The following is an 18,275-nucleotide window of genomic DNA, read 5'->3' as shown; positions in this document are numbered from 1 at the left end:
AATCACTATTTCTCTATCTTTCTCCACGTGATTCCTGGACTTGCTATGTTAGTGTTTTGTCATTTCGTTATGGATTTTAGGCAACGTTCTGCAATTTAATTAATTTTTTTGGTGGTTTTTCTTTCTGACCTAAGATTTCGGGATAGGTGTCGGGATAGGTGGCTTTATTAGTAATTAAGCGGCTCATATTCGACAGCTAATATAGAAGGAGAAAAAGATGAACGAGAATAAGCTGGCTCTTCAGAATGCAACCTTGAACCTCTCTAGTACAACTGCTGCCACGTAACGGCCCAATCAATCAATCTCGCAAGGCTTGGGAGAGTGGGTAATCTTTGGCGAAACGAGCGCAGCGCGGGATACGGGGACACATAAAGAAAGAACACACGTCGCACCGTATGTGTCATTCTCTGTCCCCGACTTACATGCTGTTGTCGTTTTGCCATGTTATCTCAACTGGCTGCAGCAAATTGTAAGAGATGGAGGTGATATCGTCAAAATGGGGACTGCCGGGATTTTGAAGCTTTCGAGGGAATGCGCGCATTAAGGAGATTCTTAGCTTCCTCGCTCTCTCCCTCACTCTCGCACCCTGCCACCTCCCTTCTCCTCCCCCACCCCCCAAGAAAAAGAAAATGGTTTTCACCTTCCAGTTTTCGAGCAGTTCCATGTTTGCTCATCTCTCGTATAAATTTTGTGTTGAACATGTTATGAGGCAAATAACTGTGCTTCATGGAATGTAACAATTACTACAAACAAGCATCACCATCTGCAAGCAAACAAAATAGAAAAAGAATAATAACATGTGCATCGTTTCTTCGGTCACGTGAAAATGTTAGAATTCTCGACGAAACTACGACAAGTCAGTGCAGCGCTAATGGATCTGAAGAGCAGTAATAGCATGAAACAATGACACGGTGCAACTGCTATTATATCATTGAAGCAGAACTGCCATTGATACAACTACAACCACACTGCTGCTGTTTGGACAGCTTTCTTCCGAGAGACACAAAGAATGCAGAAAAATAAAGGAAAGTGTTCACAAGTGGTCGTTCTCCAGAGTTGTGCAAGCTATTGCTGCGGCTCGTTTTCGCACCTTTGGGTTAAACCTCCTCGTTATCTTTCTTTTTTAGTATCTTCCACACTGCAAATGAAATTGCCATTTTATTTAACGAAGAGTTTAGGTTCTATAAAACACAGTGAATGTTAACGCGCGTGCAACTTCATTGTTCGATCAGCTAATCGTCAGGTGTAGTCGTCAATAGCATTGCTAGGTTTTATCGACAGTAAGGATAACATTGATCCTCCTCACCTCATCCCTTTTGAGAGTCAAAACAGAGAGCTCCAGAAAACCTTGGCTGGTACCACGACTAGCGCCAAGGTTTTCGTTCAGGGGAAAGAGTGAGATCTTAAGAAATAAGAATGGTTGAGAGGAATGAATGAGAGAGGGAGCCACCGTGGCGGGTTCAAGTGAATCCTGACAAGTATATATATCCTTCGTAATTCGAGATATAACTTCACCGCATTACATTTGTTAGAGCACTTCCCCACACTGTGTCCATGCGAACAGTATCTGAGACAACGACCGGCATAAAAAGGTAACTTCTGGAGCTCCTACGAGATGGCTTCATAGTTGTTAATATTGTTACGGTTGTTAATATTGTTATTGTTATGTGACACGCTGACGAAGAAGATGTTTTAATCGTGGTCAGAAAAAGACGGCGCTCTGGACTTCGCGGGCTGTCTACCATGCTGTCAGCTGCTACAATTATTGTAAATATCTTGTAAATATACGTCTGACTGTTTTTAACCCCGTAACATTTTTGGTGGAACTTACGGGATCATTATCAAGACGGATTTACGCAGCGGGCGCTCCTTGGCTGCATCTACAATGCCAGCTCAAGGCGAGGATGCTTCGGGCCCGTCGGCACCCACGCCCACCGTCATTCTTGCACAACCCCGCAACCCAGGAACCTTTTCTGGCACCGACGACACTGATGTTGAAGACTGGCTTCAACTATATGAGCGGGTGAGCGCCAGCAACCACTGGGACCAGACCATCATGCTCGCTAATGTGATGTTTTACCTCGTGGACACGGCACGCGTCTGGTTTCAGACCCACGAGGAGGAACTTACCAGCTGGGACATTTGTAAACAGAAGCTCAAAGATTTGTTTGGCAAGCCTGTTGGACGTCGGCGCGCCGCCCAAAAAGATCTCGCTTCGCGTGTCCAGACGTGCACTGAATCCTACCTCACGTAAATCCAGGAAGTGCTCGCTCTCTGCCGCAAAGTGGATCCGAAGATGTCCGAACCTGATAAAGTTGCCCATGTCATTAAGGGCATAGCAGATGATGCCTTCCATGTCCTTGTCTTCAAGAATTCTTCCACTGTGCAAGCCATCATTACCGATTGCCGGCGGTTTGAAGAAGCCAAGAGTCGCCGTATTGCCCAGCCATTACCCCGCACCTCTACCAAAAATGTTACGGGGTTAAAAACAGTCAGACGTATATTATGCGTTGCATATTGCAATCACTCAGTTCAGCCCTTGGGCGCGGCCGGGCAGCCACCATTGACCTTTAGCGCAACCACGTGACGTGACGTCACGACAACCGGAGGAAAAGCTGGGCCCCAACTCGCGCGCAATATGCAACGCATTCTTGGCTTAACCAAGCTAAGCCTGGCCATTTTTACAAGACATATACAATAATTTTAGCAGCTGACAACATGGTAGACAGCGCGCGAAGTCGAGAGCGTCGTCTTCTTCCGACCAGGATTAAAACATCTTCTTCGTCAACGTGTCACAATATGTAGTTCGATTTTGTTTTTTCTCTGTAGCTACAGCATGCATTTCTGTGACCTTTCTTTAGGCTTCATCTCAGCCCCAGCAAAAGAAATGAAGAGAACGCTGCATGCTAAATTTCGATAGTTGGTTATATTAGCAAGCATTATAATTCATTGCATTGCAATGAGGAAGGCGATCTTCCAGCCTCTAGTTTTCCTTCCACGCGCACCGCTTCAGACGCCAGATTTCCAGGTCACCATCACAAAACGCTCTCGTATGCAACAAACTGCGTATAAACGCAGCTGCATGGCCGAAATACTAAAGGCTCAGGCACACAGTAGGTATCAAATAAGCCTACGATATTGGGTTCCAGAACGTAATTCTAGCCCAATCATTCATTAACTCTGGAATACGCACTGCGTCAGCACTGTGGAGCTTAGTATTGATAACCGATTACTCATGTGCATAGAACGCTGAAAATTTTGGGAGGGAAAGTAGGGATCATGAAATCCTAGAAGCAAACCACTCGAAGCAGCAGATATGCGTTTGCCGGAACGAACTGCGCAGAAACAAGCTTAGCGGGAACCGTGAATTTTCCATGTTCATACACTCTTAATCTCGTTCTACGTAAGTTCCACAAAGGGGAACGCTTCTCTTTTTTCAAGTGTGTTTCACATAGTAGTGCTTCCATGTGAAACAATTAAGATGTTCCACTTACTGGCCCTTATTTAGAACTATAGCGAGAATGATATACACTGAAAATGGCAAAAAGATCGACAGACGGAATGGTTAGATGCTCAAGGACATTCGTTTTACAATGTTTTCACTTAGTAAGCAAAATATTTTTGTCAACGTGTTCCACTTTCGTAAACATGTTCCACAATATTAATAAATGTATGAACGAATATTACACACTCTTCTCGCTGCAGTATTCGCTTCTGCACCCTTCTGGCCAGACGTATATTCTATTCTCGGTCCCTTCAAGTGCAGCGGTGCTCGGAGTTCGAGATCCGACTATTCCCTCCTCTATTTCTAAGCACTACGCAATTGCCGATGCGTGCAGAGCGTCCGAGAAACAGGAGGAGGAAGAGTACACGGATCACGAAACCCCCGAGAAACGAAGCACTCGAAGCAGCAGAGAATAAGAGCGCGCGTCTGCCAGAAAGGAACGGCGCAGAAGCAAAGACCCGCAGCGAGAACGGTGAATCCTTCTCGTTCGCAGCATGCGCGACTTTGTGTTCCATGGCGTGCGGCAAGGGCATCTCAAACCGCGCAATTCAGGGTCGACGGTCACGACAGCGCCACGCTTCGCCGCCGCTAGAGCACAAGGTCTCTCCCCTAGACACCCCCCTCCCCCTACCCCCTGCCCACCTCTTTCACTTCGCTTGTCCAATCTCTACCCTTCCTCGAGCACTCACGGTGGAGCCCATCTCGTCAGAGGTCGTCGTCGGATAGCGGGAGCATAAACACTGCGCGGCGGCTCCGCTGTGAGCTCCCAAAATAGACGAGAAGCCCCGCGCAGGGCTTAATGGATTTGTCGTGCAGGTGGCGCTTTGCATGAACGAGCGCAAGGGCAGTTGCCGAGATTGTGCCGACGGCGGCGAACGTGATGATACCCTTCGAGTGGGCGAAAAAGGACGGGCCCGCTTCGGCGGTGACGACGAATTATCTAATTGCTTCTTGGTTCCTTTCTCTCTCTCTCTCTCTCTCTCTCTCTCTCTCTCTCTCTCTCTCTCTCTCTCTCTCTCTCTTTTTCTTTTATTCCTTGCTTTTTCTGCGGCGGGGACAAAGCGGTTACGTTCGTCGGCGTATAGCGCAGTTCGTATAGTAAAGAGGAGACAAACTTTCGATGATGCGATAAGAGTAAGTGAAGATGCTTACAGGCGGGCGAAATATTACCTCCGTTGGCGAATTCTATAAGCGACGCGGAACGCAGTGGACTGGCCCGTTAGGTGGTACTGCATTTTGAAAACTACAGCGCTTGATACGCGGGAAGACGAGTGAAGGTTCATGAGCAAGGCGCTCGTCCATGGGTTTTCTCTCTTCTTTTTTTGTATTGAAATCGCGCATATCTGCGGCTGTTTGCGCAAGTGGTTCTTCGAAAATAAAACCAGTTGTTAGAAAGTGCTCGTCCTTCTGTGCTCCTTTTCTTTGTCCCTGTTTGTATTGCGCACAATAAGTTCGTTTAAAAATGAAAAGAAAAATGACATCGACTACATCAACGTCACAAAATAAAATCGCAAAACACGTTGACAAACACGGTACGTGTTGAATACTTTCCGGCAGCATTCAGAGTTCTCCGCACGCATTCGGGAAGCCTCAAAATACAGCACATGTACAGCTCACCAAGAGGGTTAATAATATCGCGGAAGCGTCGAGCGACAAGCCAGACACGACGACCAGCGCCACGTAGCGGAGCGTAGTTATACGAAAGTTGCTGCAGAAGGCGCATGCGCACAAAGCATACTCTTGTCCGAGCTTCCTGTGCTATAGGCTATTCTGTCATGCTCCACATAGCCGCTACTGCGCATCCGTGCAAACTTAGCTGAAACGCACACACGGGCTCCCTACGCATGCGATATTTACAATAAGTGGTTGGAAAGGAAGGAAGCAAAAGGTGGAGAAGGAAAGGCAGGGAGGTTAACTAGTTTAGCTCAACCGGTTTGCTACCCTACACATGGGAGCGGGATGGGGGGCGGTGAAGGATGGGGAGGAGAGAGAGAGAGCACACAGCGCACACATCGTCAGTTACAGTCCGTCACTCTTGCGTGGTATACGTGACATCACTGTCACAGCCGCTTGTCCAAGCCCATCTCTTTCAAAAACTGAAGTAGGCCCTTCGGCGCCTTCAGCTGCGATGTCTTCTGTCGGCGACATGTGAAAATCGTTTCAACTGACAATGGTCTATATGCTGATAAACAACAGGGGTTCCGGCGGGTTTACTCGAACAGCCTAGCATCCAACGCTCGGACGCCAGGACGGTCCACGCGGATGCGCGTACCCTCGCTTCTTTGGCAAGTGCGCTCTGTGACAGTATTAGGCGCTCGAATCGAACAGCCACTACTCGAAAATGCAAATGTTTTTTCGAATACATTTCGGATACTTCACGTTGTCAACTGTACAGGATCAAACACGAAATTGAAGCAAAGTTTCATCTTTTTTTCATCCCATCCACAGTGAACATAACGTACTAAATAAAACGTTTACTCACGGCAATAGGCAGTGAGTATTGTTTAGTGCTATTCACAGATGCAGCGCTGTGTCCTCTCATTGAATTAAGTCAGAATACGTTTCATTCCAAGTCACTTTATGCAACAGTTGCACCATCTGCCGCGATAACTCGAACTAGCGAACAGGTATGCACTGATATTATATGGTCCACAAGGTGACCTTTACAAACTTTAAATGAGGATACGCGGGTGCATGTTCTAAGAACCCGTAGTTTGCGAACAATCTGCGTTGTTGTTTTCAATTCTCCCTTTCTGCTTTTTTATAAGGCTTGCTTTATAACGCGCAATGTAATGACGAAAACTTTCTATTGATGCGAATTGCAGGATAGTAAAATAGTTTGGTATTAATGGTGAGACGGCCTTACATTATGTGCCTATTACCAGCGTAAACAATACATCTCAGGCAGAAAAATTGCCGACCAAACAAGCCAAGCTAACCACGCATGTTGAAATACCACTGCTATAAAAAATAGAACCAGAAGCTTCAAATATTCTAAGTTAACGCCAAGGACAAAACTTAGGTTCGATGGCTGGTTGCTCGATCTTGCTTCTTGGGCAGTAACGATGCCCGAAGTTTCTTGTTAACTTGGACAAAACTTGCTTTGGTAAGAAAATTTTTCTTATAGCTGACCGGAAAAAAAAGTTGCTATTGTTCTCTGCATTTGCCTGACATTCTGAAGGACAAGTCTAGACACAGCCTTTTTTCAGAGCTTATAAACTTAACTCGAGCATTCCAGCGTCGCTCGCGAGAACTTGCGCAGGTCATCACGCCGCACTACGAAAAACTGTCACAACCACGCACGTCTGTGGATGGAAAGGGCAATACTCGTTCAAGATCTTACGTTTCGTAATCTGCAGCCCCGTGCGAGTTTCAAGGTCTTTAGTGAATAAAAAAGCGCTCTGGTCTCTGAAATAAAATAAAAGGATGTCATTTTTCAGCAACGTACTTGCTATGTAAGCACTTTAATGAAAGCTGGAAAGCTTAGCCTGGGTACTAGTACGATATTGAAGATTAAGGATCAATAACGAAACGACCTGCCCACGGCGTTCACACACACAGTGTATAAAATGTGTGCACTTCAGCTGACAGGTATAATGAGTCAGATCTTCGACCCCAAGCATTTTTAATGAGCTTGAGAGAGAAAGGCATATTTATTATGACTGAAAATACACCTGAATCTCTGCATTGGGAAAGCGTAACGTAGGAAAACAAATAGAAACAGAATTGTTAAGGGTTCTGAAAATTGTGGTCAACGAGCATAGGCCGCGGACTCCTCAAAGTCTAAAATCGAGACCACCATAGCAGGAGAATTCGATGACAGGATTCAAGATATCACGTATGCCATCGACAATGGTCCAGCCAAAGTTCCCAGAAAACTTTTTCAGACAAAAGTTCATCAAGTTTGAATGAAACGCTGCCAGTGATTGTCTTTCCGCGGCTTACAGGTGCGTTAAGGAAATGTCGGTCACCGGTACCTGAGTTCCATTTTTGCGCTATCTGGCTGAGCTGTTTTCCCTTGTCCTTTGTTGGATCGAGATGTTAAATAGGTTAAACAGCTGCGCCAATCCGAGCGAAGAAGAACCCTCAAAAATGCTGATATGCTCTTGTGAAAAATGTTTGTAGATCCGACGCGATGTCAGAATATGCTAATGCCAAGCATTTGACCCGCACTGCGCATGCCCGTAATTGCTTAAAAAATGTTTATTAAATAGACACGCAGTAACGTCGGATCTGCGTAATATAACAGGAGGACGGCAAGGGTTGACATAATCGACGCGCGTGACAAAAAAAAGAGAATGCGTTTGTACACGAGGTACAGGAAACTACACGAATAGTTATTAGCGCAAAGCGAGGTGGTGGGTTCGATTACCGACCCCGAAGACCGAATCCCTTTGCAGTTTGACTGCAGTGAAAATAGGCCCGTACGCCGCGTTCATGGTGCACGTACTGGACGCAGGTGGACGAAATCAATTTGGAGCCCTCCATAGCCCTAATAGCCCTCTAATTGCCCGCGTGTTCCCACAGCACATTGACGTCCGTCAATTGAAGAAATTTTCACTACTTCGGCCGCACTGAGTGCACGCGGCCAATTCGCGTCCGGTAGAGAGGCGTATAGATTGCTAATGTTGAGCCCTCGTTAATCACTGGAGCTTTTACAATCACGCTACAAACGGTTTCGGTTGATTCGGTGCTTCGGTGCAGTGTTGAAGCATGTTGCGTTAGATTACACGTTGCGCGATGTGGAATTCAGCGTTGTGTTCCACGTTGAGCGATTTGCCACACAACATTCTGTATAGACACAGGTACACAGGGAGGTGGAGTATTGAGGTAATTAACAGTAGTCGAAACAAGGAATTATTCAGGCAGGTGCCAAGTTGTCGACAACTGGACGTGTCTTCGTCAGAGCAAGAACGCGTTCCCTTGACAACTTTTATATACGCTCTAAGAAACGCTTGCCCTTCTTGGGGCTCATCTTGAACCTTACGAATAATGCTCATCTATCTTCCGTGTTTTTCTTTTCTTTAACGGTGCATTCCCGGTACTTCCGGCTCCTGAAGGGCACGTCCGTTATCAGCGTGACAAAGCATTCTTGACAGGAGAGCAGTGAGCACAGATTTTGCAAGGGAGGAAACAAGCAAGACGGGTGACGATTATTGTTTGTGGACAGGATATGTCCCAAAGGGTGTAAACCTTTTCTTTTCTTTTTTTAACTGTAGCTGAATCTCCTCCCCCCCTCCCCCCCACACACACAAACAATGGAGGAGTATAATGAGGGAGTGATTAGAGCAGGTTGACAAAAATCGAAGCGTTTCAAAAAAAAGAAAGAAAATGTTGGTGGTGGAGGGGGGGGGGGAATAATTCCGATACCGAGAGACGGGAAAAATGGTGCGCTATCGGCTTTCCCGAGAAGCTGGGTGAGGGGGAAAAAATGAAAAGGTTCTCCACACCCCGCGTCTAAGTGGCCATCACCAATCCGGTGGGTCAAGATTTCGCAGGAAGCTGGAGATAAGAAAACATTAGGCTTTGGAGGGTTGAAAAACAAGCGATAAAGCTAAAATAAAAATAAGAATAACCTATGATTATGAGCGAGAAAGAAAGTCAGTGATACCAAGTGCTTAAGCTTAACAAGTATAGAAAGTGTAAGTGGAGCTAGAGACTTGCCTCGGTCGACCACTGTTGAGCATTCCATATAAGAGTGCGTGCGAAGTAATTTCGGGGAGCCGTACAGCTTTAAATAAGACCCCTTTAGGGCTTTTCTTTGTCGCATTGCTATTTGCTTCCACTTTTACAGATTTTCTTTTCCTTGCCTAAGTTCCATTTATATATATATATATATACTGCTTGGCGTGTGACAGAAAACGCAGTTTGCACTGCTGTCTCCAACGCCCGCATAGCGGTCATTGCATCGCCTGAAATTGACACGCAAGCGCCGACAGAAGCCTTCCAATATTGCGAAGAAAAGTAGAGGAGAATTCGGTTGCGAAAGTGAAAAGCGACGTCCGCTACAACCGGTACCAAGCAGTCATGGCCATTTCAACGCCAGCCCCACGGGTATGCGACAGCGAAAGACATCTGCGGAATCTGTCGCCTTGGTTCAATGGAGAATAAAATGTCCTTCTAGCAATTTGCATCTAGAAAAAGAGAGACACAGAACGCTTCGAGCGATTCGCGAGAGAGATTTCTGTAGTAGTAAACGGGGTGAAGCCATTTGAAAGCGAGCCATAAATCCCGGGAAGGTTTCGCTCAATTCCGGGACTCGCCAAATGGCGTCCTCATTCTTTCATCCCCAAAAAGGTGAAAAAAACCTGAAAAAGAAACAGATCTCTTTACTAACATCTCAGCTCCTGCAGCGTCACCATAGGTTCGTGTTTCATGCTGTAGTTCTTTTCGCTAAACAATAGGCAACCTGTTAAACAGACTGCCTTTACCAGAGCGATACGTAGGAAGCTTTGAACGCTAAAGGGTTGCATTCTCGAGGGATGTTTTGAACTAGATTTGTAACTACCGTTTGGAAAAGAAAGAGCAGCCCTACCCTAGAGGCACCGAACCAAATCGTTATGACTTATTTCGTGTTTCCTACAAAATTGTTTTCTAGAAAAATCATGCCAACGGCAAGAACTGATTTGATTTGAAATTTAACATAACCTCAATGAAATTCGCGAGAGGTCTTTCAACGCTACGTGCAACGGCGATTATAAGCAACTTTCACTGAATTCCATAAGGAATGTCTCATTTTAAGGCTGTATTACCCCAACGCAACTTTGTTCAGGACATGTACATTTACATGAATATGAGAGCGGAAACAAGTAGTTTACCAGTGACCTTAAGCGACGGTAACTTTCCCAGTGTGCACTTTCTGAGGCAAGCGATAAAAATCCACTTTTGGGACGGAACATCCAACCGAACCGAAAGGGAAACGTCAAATTGCGAGAATTGTTCAATTTCAAGCAGGAAAGTAATGGTCTAGACCCTTAAACATAGTCTGGTAAAATCCTACCGAGCGTTATTGATTGATAAAAAAAAAAGAGAGTATATGATTGTAAAGATGCGAATATGCACTACATTTAGACCACACATTTCCGCAAATAAATAGAAAACGACTTTTCTAAATACACGGTTTATATGCAAGAAGCAGACATATAATAATACGCAAATGTGTTTCGTTTGCGAAGTGACAAGGAGCAGCCCGTACCACCATAAAGGCGCCAACCTCTCCTAACATTCACTTCAATTAAAAAAAATGGCACAACGACTTTTGTCGATAGACACCCTGCAACAAGGAATAAACTAAATGCAATAGACAGCCTGTGTGAGAGCAGTAATAAATATTTTACCAGTGCCCTTAACAGCGATGGGGAGGTTAATCAAATAAATCACATAAAGCCCGTTCAAGTGCTTAAACACGGATTGAATAAACAAGTAATAGAAACCTCGAAATGTGCGTCCATAGGCTATCTATAGATTTCTTATGTACAAAGAAATATAAATTTACAAAAAGGAAACACAGACTATAAAAATCTATAAAAAGTCTATAGAGTCAAATATTTTTTTTTTACACGGAATATATTTTTGAGCGTTTCTTGCGTGGCTATTGACAGTTCTCAAGGAGCGTTCATACACCATATAATGATCCAGTTTGCAAGCAGCACGTTCAGTCGTATTCAGGTGCACGACTTAACATGCTGTGGGAAAGGATCAATTTCGCTCAAGCTCGACACACCATCATTCTCTATTTCCCAACCCTCGATCAAGGATGGTAAAAACTGAAAAGGAGCGCTGGTAAGCCTCTTACCGGCACGTCGCCTGCTTAAGCTAAAGCGACAGCATCAGAAAATTCGGGAACAGAGCCTTCCGAAGCGATCAGTAATGGTGGCTCGGTGAAACCTTAATCCGGTGGAGAAAATGCCATCTAGTCACAAAACTCAAGACGCACGGCCGGGCAAGCATTTCCAGCACCCAGTAAAGGATACCTCCCCCTATAAGGAAATGACTTCTTGCTGACTTTTCTGACATACAAATGAGACTACCCCCGCGCTTTATCGCGGGAAATTTCTCTATTTGTTTTTAATGCTGCGAGTTCCAGAGAAGAGAGCTTTCTAACGAACGGTGGTGCCTATAAAGAACGCTCTGAATAATGCGGCTTTTCAACGTTGTCGATCGCTGCTGGCACCACTCTCTCACGGCATGTGAAGTTGTTCAAGCGCTTCTGGATATCAGCTTCATAACAACTTAAGCTACATGGCGTTTGCCAGACGCAATATGCCGGGTGGCTCTGTTTCCTTGCAGACGGGCTTCTGTTTCTAAATAGCCGCTGCCCGCAATTAACCGAGATGCCGGAGCGGTCGGCAGCTGCAACTTTCACTTTCGCGATACACGGGATCCACAAGACGTGCGAGAACGAGAAGTGCGCAGAATGCTAGAACGCTGCTCTGATAAACAGCCAGATGCTCATAGACAGACAGATTGACGGACAGACGCACACAGACAGACATTTTAGAGGCTGCACCTTCGTGTCGGTACGATGACGTGTGTCGCTCCTTAACACGCGAGTAAAGAGAACAACTTCGTGTCTTCTCAAGGTTCTCAGAATTCTCAAAGCTGCGGCCACATGGCGGCAGCTTCGAGAACCGTAGCAGTGCTATAGCGCAACCGTGGCTACGTATCGGCTCTTAGACGGTCCGGCTTTCCTGCGTTTAGGCCTACCAAACCTACTGAAGGAGCTCCTCAGCGATACCATCGTTTTGCAGAAGTGCATCAACTACTTCACGGGTATGCTTGCCCTCGTTCTGTTAAATATGCTCTGCAAGAAAAAAGAATAAGTTACAAGTGAAAGAGACTACGAGCGTGCGGCGCCATTATTTCTGTAGTTCATCATCATCATCATCATCATTTATTATTCCCTTAGGGGCCCCATGTGGGGTATTACATAAGGGGGGGGGGGGGGCAAAACAATAATACAAACATAGAAGGAATTGTCATGTACAAAGGAAAAAAAGAAAAGCAACAACTGAAAAAACACTAAAAAGAACAGGTTTTTGCAAATATGGGTGGTTCTTTCTGCAAGCGTCAAATGAAGACGCTCTCAACCTCGGCTCCACTTGTTCTTTTTTTGTTTTTGTTTTTCAATACTATAGACACGCTCTTCTGCCATACGCCTGCGCTTGTCAACAGACTACGTTGGCACACGGCACATTCGTAGAGTGCGAAGGTGGAAGCAGCTCTAGCTCGCGGACATTTTATGCATAGTGTTCCGCTGGACAGGATAAACGGAGTACAGAGAACCGCGATTTCCTTAGTGTTCTCACACGGTGCGCATTGGGAGAGCAATATTCATGTCAAGGCCGAAAGGAACGTTTAGTTTCGCAAGCTCGACGACTTTGTGCGGCACGAAATGGACCGAATAATATATGGCGCACGAAAACCCGCGGACAGGTGTTTCCACTCGGGGACCGTCTCGCTCCTCCTCCTCCCCCCAAGCATGTATGGCGCGCCCCCGGCTGTCAAAAGTGTGCCCACGAAGAACGGCCCTCGCGTCGCCATAGGCGAGACTTGAGAAACTAGGCCAAGCCTCCGGTGGAAAATTTTTCTCCCCGCGGGTCAGGTTGCACCGCTAAGGTGATAAGGACGAGAGTAAAGAAAATGAACGCCTTTCTTTTTTTTTTTTTTCTGGCGCTTATGGTTTCACGTATATATACCGCGTTCCCGGTGATCCTTTGCCGTCCCAACTGCGTGGCGATCAAAGAAAGCGTTCCTTCGTTTCACGCGGTTCTCTCTCTTTCATTTTTTCTTATCAGAAGCAACGACATTTTGCACTTACCTCTTAACGTCTTAAATTTGTAGAAGCAGCGAGAATGCAACAATTCTTACCGGCGCTCCTTCCAATAAATGCACCCGGACAACGCAGGTGACCTTAACTATAAGAGCTGTTATCGCGTTTTCGGCGCGCAATTTTAGTACCTATCTAGAAAAGATCGCTTAGTTTTGTTGTGCTGTCACGTGTTGACTTCTAGTGTTCATTTTAGGAGGCGCTCGGGATATTTAACATGAGAAATGGGACTTCTCTAAATACTGGGACGTATCTAAACACCACGGAAGCTGTACAACTAGAGTAACATGCTAGCATTTCCTGCAATCCCCAACCTATCACATATGCTACGCTGAATTTATACCTTGAAATTCTGGTTTAACCATGGAGTATATAACACGGCTTAGCCTATAGTCGCGATTCTCATACGCTGGAACCAGTTTCTAGCTGTGGATAATGCAGCAGACCAATTGCTAATTAATTAGTATGATCAGCTTCTTACTCAAGTAACATTCCTTTTTTACGTACAAGTATGCTGTCCATTGTCAGAAATAAAGGTGAAGAAGTTATTCTAATTTTTCTTGATGTGGAACAGGGTTTTATAATTAGATAAAATCTCTCCACCGATCATCGTCTCAGCATGTAGTGAAGGTACTTTTGTGCTTTCTCAGAACGGCTGGTTTGCACGAGCGGCTTCGACTCAAGTACTGTGCGTGCACGACTCTATACCCTCTCTCTCTCCCTTCTCTATCTTCCCCTTCTCCCTTCCCCCAGCGTGGGGTAGCCAACGAGACTCTTGACTCGTTAGCATCCCTGCCTTCCTTATCTCTCTCTCTCGCTCTCTCTCTCTGCTGCTCACACTTGTCTGTTTTGCTAGCTCAATTTAGGGGAAGATATCAATGGAAAAAACCGCAAACCTTCAGAGCCTGTGTTCGTAAGGAGTTAAAGGGTCTATAGCCAAAAGCGCACTACGTAGCAGCGCCCGAACCAACTTCAAAGTGTCTGGGTGCAGCTTGGTCATTGCCTATCCCTTGGAAAACTGTCCTGATTGACAATTAACGTTGTCCAGTGTACGAGCCATTCCATAAAGTTTAGCGAGAAAAGCTCTATGAAATGGCTTAAAGAAATCTATGGAATCGTTTAGAAAAAATATTTATAGAAAACGCTAGCTGCTGCAGTCGTTCAGCTACCGCGGGAATGACGGTTAGTGCATGAATTTGTGCGATCTTCATATTTGTGGCTTCGTACGTTCTTGTGACTTCGTTTACTTACAATGCGATACTTTCTGACCTTGCAGATTGCTCATTTTCAACGAAGCGTTTTGAGTCCAGGAGAACGAAGTTTAGGCAAAATTTATGTTTACCCATCCTTCTCGCGCTGTCTTAACCACCATGGCACTAGCGTTCCCTCTAGTACATTTCGCAGCAAACTCTACGTAAGATTACACGGCACATGAGTCAGTGTAGGTAGTACGCTCAAAACACGATAGTCATTCGACTATCAGTGGTGGTCAGAGGCAGTGTTCAGAATTCTACAATTCGTGCCAGCGTTCAAAGCCATCTTATGTTAGTTTACCGTGATCATGAAAATTAAAATGGAATTTCGTTTGAGCTTTGAACAACGCAAATTTTTGGTACTTATTGCAAGGACTTCCATTGACAATGATTATACACAGCTATTTATGCCACTGACCAAAGTTGCGGAATTATAGAACAAAATTAATATGAATATTGTAACCAAAAAATTTGTGTGATAAGGGCAACTAAATTACAGAGAGCCTCACCGCAATTATAGGAAGTTGTAAATGTGTCATACGGAATCACTTCAGGAAAAAGTTATGGGACCCGCCCATGGGTATGTGAAGCTGATAGGTGAGATCCCTTAGTTATCATGAAAATATATATGTAGGTGGTAATGCGTAAATGTTAATTACTTTTTAATATGTGCAGTATTCTTCATCTGGTCATATAACAAAGTATTTCTTACATGTAAGATGAAGAAGCGAAGAATGTACAGAAATAAAAATGGCAGTTTCACCCGCAGGCGAAGCATCGAAAGCAATAGGAAGGCGTAAAGGTGCGCTGGAAGGATATCGATAAAGCTGGCTGGTGATGAGCGCCGCCAATGATGTTACAGGCATTGCAACTCTATGGTGCGCTAGATGAGACGGAAGGAAAACTATCGGCGTTCCGTGAGCAACCGAGGATACGGTCAGGTGGATTTACGCTCCCGTTCCTTGCTTGTTCCGCTCGGACCGGCGTACATGCACTACGATGTGTTTTGCACACAGCTGGTCAGCAGAAATGCCCGTGTGCGTGCGTGCGCGGAGCTCAAGCAAGCAGCTCGAGCCCAAGTGCTTCCCTCGCTCTAGCATAGCCGATTGAGCGGAGCACGATAGGGTGCCTCTGGAGACCCGAGAGAGAGAGAGAGAGAGAGAGAGAAAGAAAGTTTTATTTTCCGAAGTGAGGACAGAATCCCTCCCTCAGCCCAGGGCGCCTGCCAGCCGCACGATGTTCTGGACCCGCCGTGCTATACGGCGCTGGGCCGCCCGGGTCCGCGTTGGACAGCGCATTGTTGGACAGCGCAGGGTTGGGGCCCGCCCAGCAGGAATAAGCGCAGGTGCCACAAAATTGGGCAGGTGGGAGGGTACAGAGCTGAGTAGAAGCGGTTTGGGGCGGCGAGGCAGGGGAAGGAGTTGGTCCGAAGAGAAAAAGAGTGCGTGGTTGTGAAGAGCATGTGACAGTTTCAGAGCGAGTCAGAGATGGGTGAGGCGAGGGTAAAGAAAAGCGGACATTGCGTTAGAAGGCGAGGGTGTCTTCATAGTCGTCAACGCGGACGGATGCGATGGGACGAGGCGGACGGACTTCGAACGCACTGCGTGTCTCTGGAGACACTTTAACACTCCGCGCGTGGACAGCGCGTGCTCGTCGATACCGTGACAGCCTGGAAACGCGAACGGAGGTGGCGCAAGCGGGGCTCGAGCGTCTGTGTAACTGTAGAAAAAGCAACGACTGGGGAGAAAGAAGGCATAATGGAAGCGACGAAACAGAATGAATGTCGCTCACAGAACGGTCTTGCTTTCTTATTTCCAAAGTCGACGAAAATCCGATCTATCAAAGCCCATCAAAACCTTTTTTCGGGTCCTATTAGCGTAATTAGCGCACTTCCAAAGTCTGCCATTCCGTGGAAGCACCAGCGACATGCTAGCCGCAGGTAAAAGAACTCGACGGAAGTTTTGTGCAAACACCACGCGCGAGCTTCCGGACGTCTATCACTTCGGGCCGTTGTCCACTAACGACTGTTAAGGGACATCCCTTCGACATCCCGAGAGAGAGTTGCCGGGAAGCAGAACGTCCCAGACATTATGGCGCTAGTTGGTGCAGAAGCCGCTTCCTCGGTAGAATACAATACACAAGAACACACAACTTTTTTTTTTCTTTTTTTTTTCTGAGCGTCTAGCACATTCGCCCAGAGATCCCTATAGAGTGTTGCCGTGTAATTAACACTTTCAGAGGAGGGATTATTGTTTTCCCGCCATCAAGCTGAGCGGCAGCCTATAGCGCAGTGGTACGAGAGTACATTAAAACCCGATACACAGAGTTTGTTGATTGCCGTGGTGCTAGCGCTACACGCGTGATAATATCTCGTTATCGTTTCTCCTCATTTCTGTTTTCGATTTTATTGTACCTTTTATGCGGCAGACAGTGAGAGGAAGATGGGAAGAGCCTCAGATAGAGGAATTGGCTTAGCGAAAACATTATCAGAAATAGTGACTGCATGTGAGATGGCACAAGATGATATGGCTTTTCTTTTTCTTTCCAACTTTTTCTGGGAAGTGCGTGATTCCTATACTGCAGACTTCATTTCTTTCGTGCGTCTACGACTTGTTCTTCATGTTCGGATATCTCCCCGACGCTTCAGTTTAGATAAACTCGTTCACCAAGATAGAAAACTTGGCATTTCTTGGAAACCAAGCTCCATTGCCTTCGATATTAAGTGCAGAGGCGTATCAATTACTGCCAACGTTTCCGGCGAGTTAATTACTACCTGTTTATAGGAACCGGTTTTACCAGATCGGCTGTTATGCTATTTACTGCGCGGCGAACTTGCAACGATAGTTGACTCAAATGCACTGGCGGCGCTACTAATCGTTCTCGTGGCGTTTATACGCTCAGTTGTTTTCGGATGTTATCTTTGTGACACATCTGCCTGTTTCTCAAATCTTCATAGCCATCGTAGTAAGAAAAACTGCAAAATTTAAAGAATGACCTTTACAGAACTGCCGTGAGTCGACACAAATGTGCAAGAACTCATTCTGAACAAGATGAAGTGCAGCACGATAAGCGCTCTCACGATTCTATTGTCAAGCTTGTTTACCAGACGCCTCCAGCGACGTAAACGAATTTGAGATGCAAACGTCTCACACTATCTTACTCGTATACTTTCACAAACGCGAGCCACGACCGCCTTACACGCTGTACGCCCTCTACAATGCCGAACAGAAGACATTTAAATGCATTACGACTCGAAACAAGCTGAACTGCGTTTCTTCTGTCAAGCGTAAACTCGTAAACGGATATCGCCTCGTCGCGTCCAATCCCATTTCAGTCGATTTCAATCGGAGCGCCGACTGGACAAATAGTTTACGTTCTTGCGCGGGGCGCCTTTTCGCGTTAAATGCACAATCGATGCGAATAACCCGAAGCGTGGTTCTGCGCTTCGTAAGCCCTTGGTTCATGGTTTCTGAGCCGACGACAATGAACGAGCGCGTTGAAAGAGATTGAAAGAGGGAGTCGTTAATCGCTCAGCGTCCCTTTGTTTACTGGCCGCACGACGTGCGACAGGAAGCCCGGCCATTAACGATTAACGGACAATTAAAGCGCTTACTGCTATAGGCTCTACAGCTTTAGCGTTTCTGTTCAAAAGCGATGCAACAACGAATCCCTATGGACTATGGCGTTC

General features: G+C 46.0%; 1 protein-coding gene and 1 long non-coding RNA gene across 3 annotated transcripts in view; one reads left to right on the top strand and one right to left on the bottom strand.

The window, feature by feature from the left end:
• Positions 1-18,275, bottom strand: part of LOC129386937 (uncharacterized) — a 428,157-nt gene that overhangs the window by 270,189 nt on the left and 139,693 nt on the right. The window lies entirely within an intron of this gene.
• The window catches only part of LOC126539488 (pyrokinin-1 receptor-like), a 206,992-nt gene that overhangs the window by 59,565 nt on the left and 129,152 nt on the right, over positions 1-18,275 (top strand). The window lies entirely within an intron of this gene.

This window comes from Dermacentor andersoni, chromosome 11 (genome assembly GCF_023375885.2).
Source record: "Dermacentor andersoni chromosome 11, qqDerAnde1_hic_scaffold, whole genome shotgun sequence".
NCBI classification, from domain to species: Eukaryota; Metazoa; Arthropoda; class Arachnida; order Ixodida; family Ixodidae; genus Dermacentor; species Dermacentor andersoni.
This window is presented reverse-complemented; position numbering and strand designations above follow the sequence as displayed.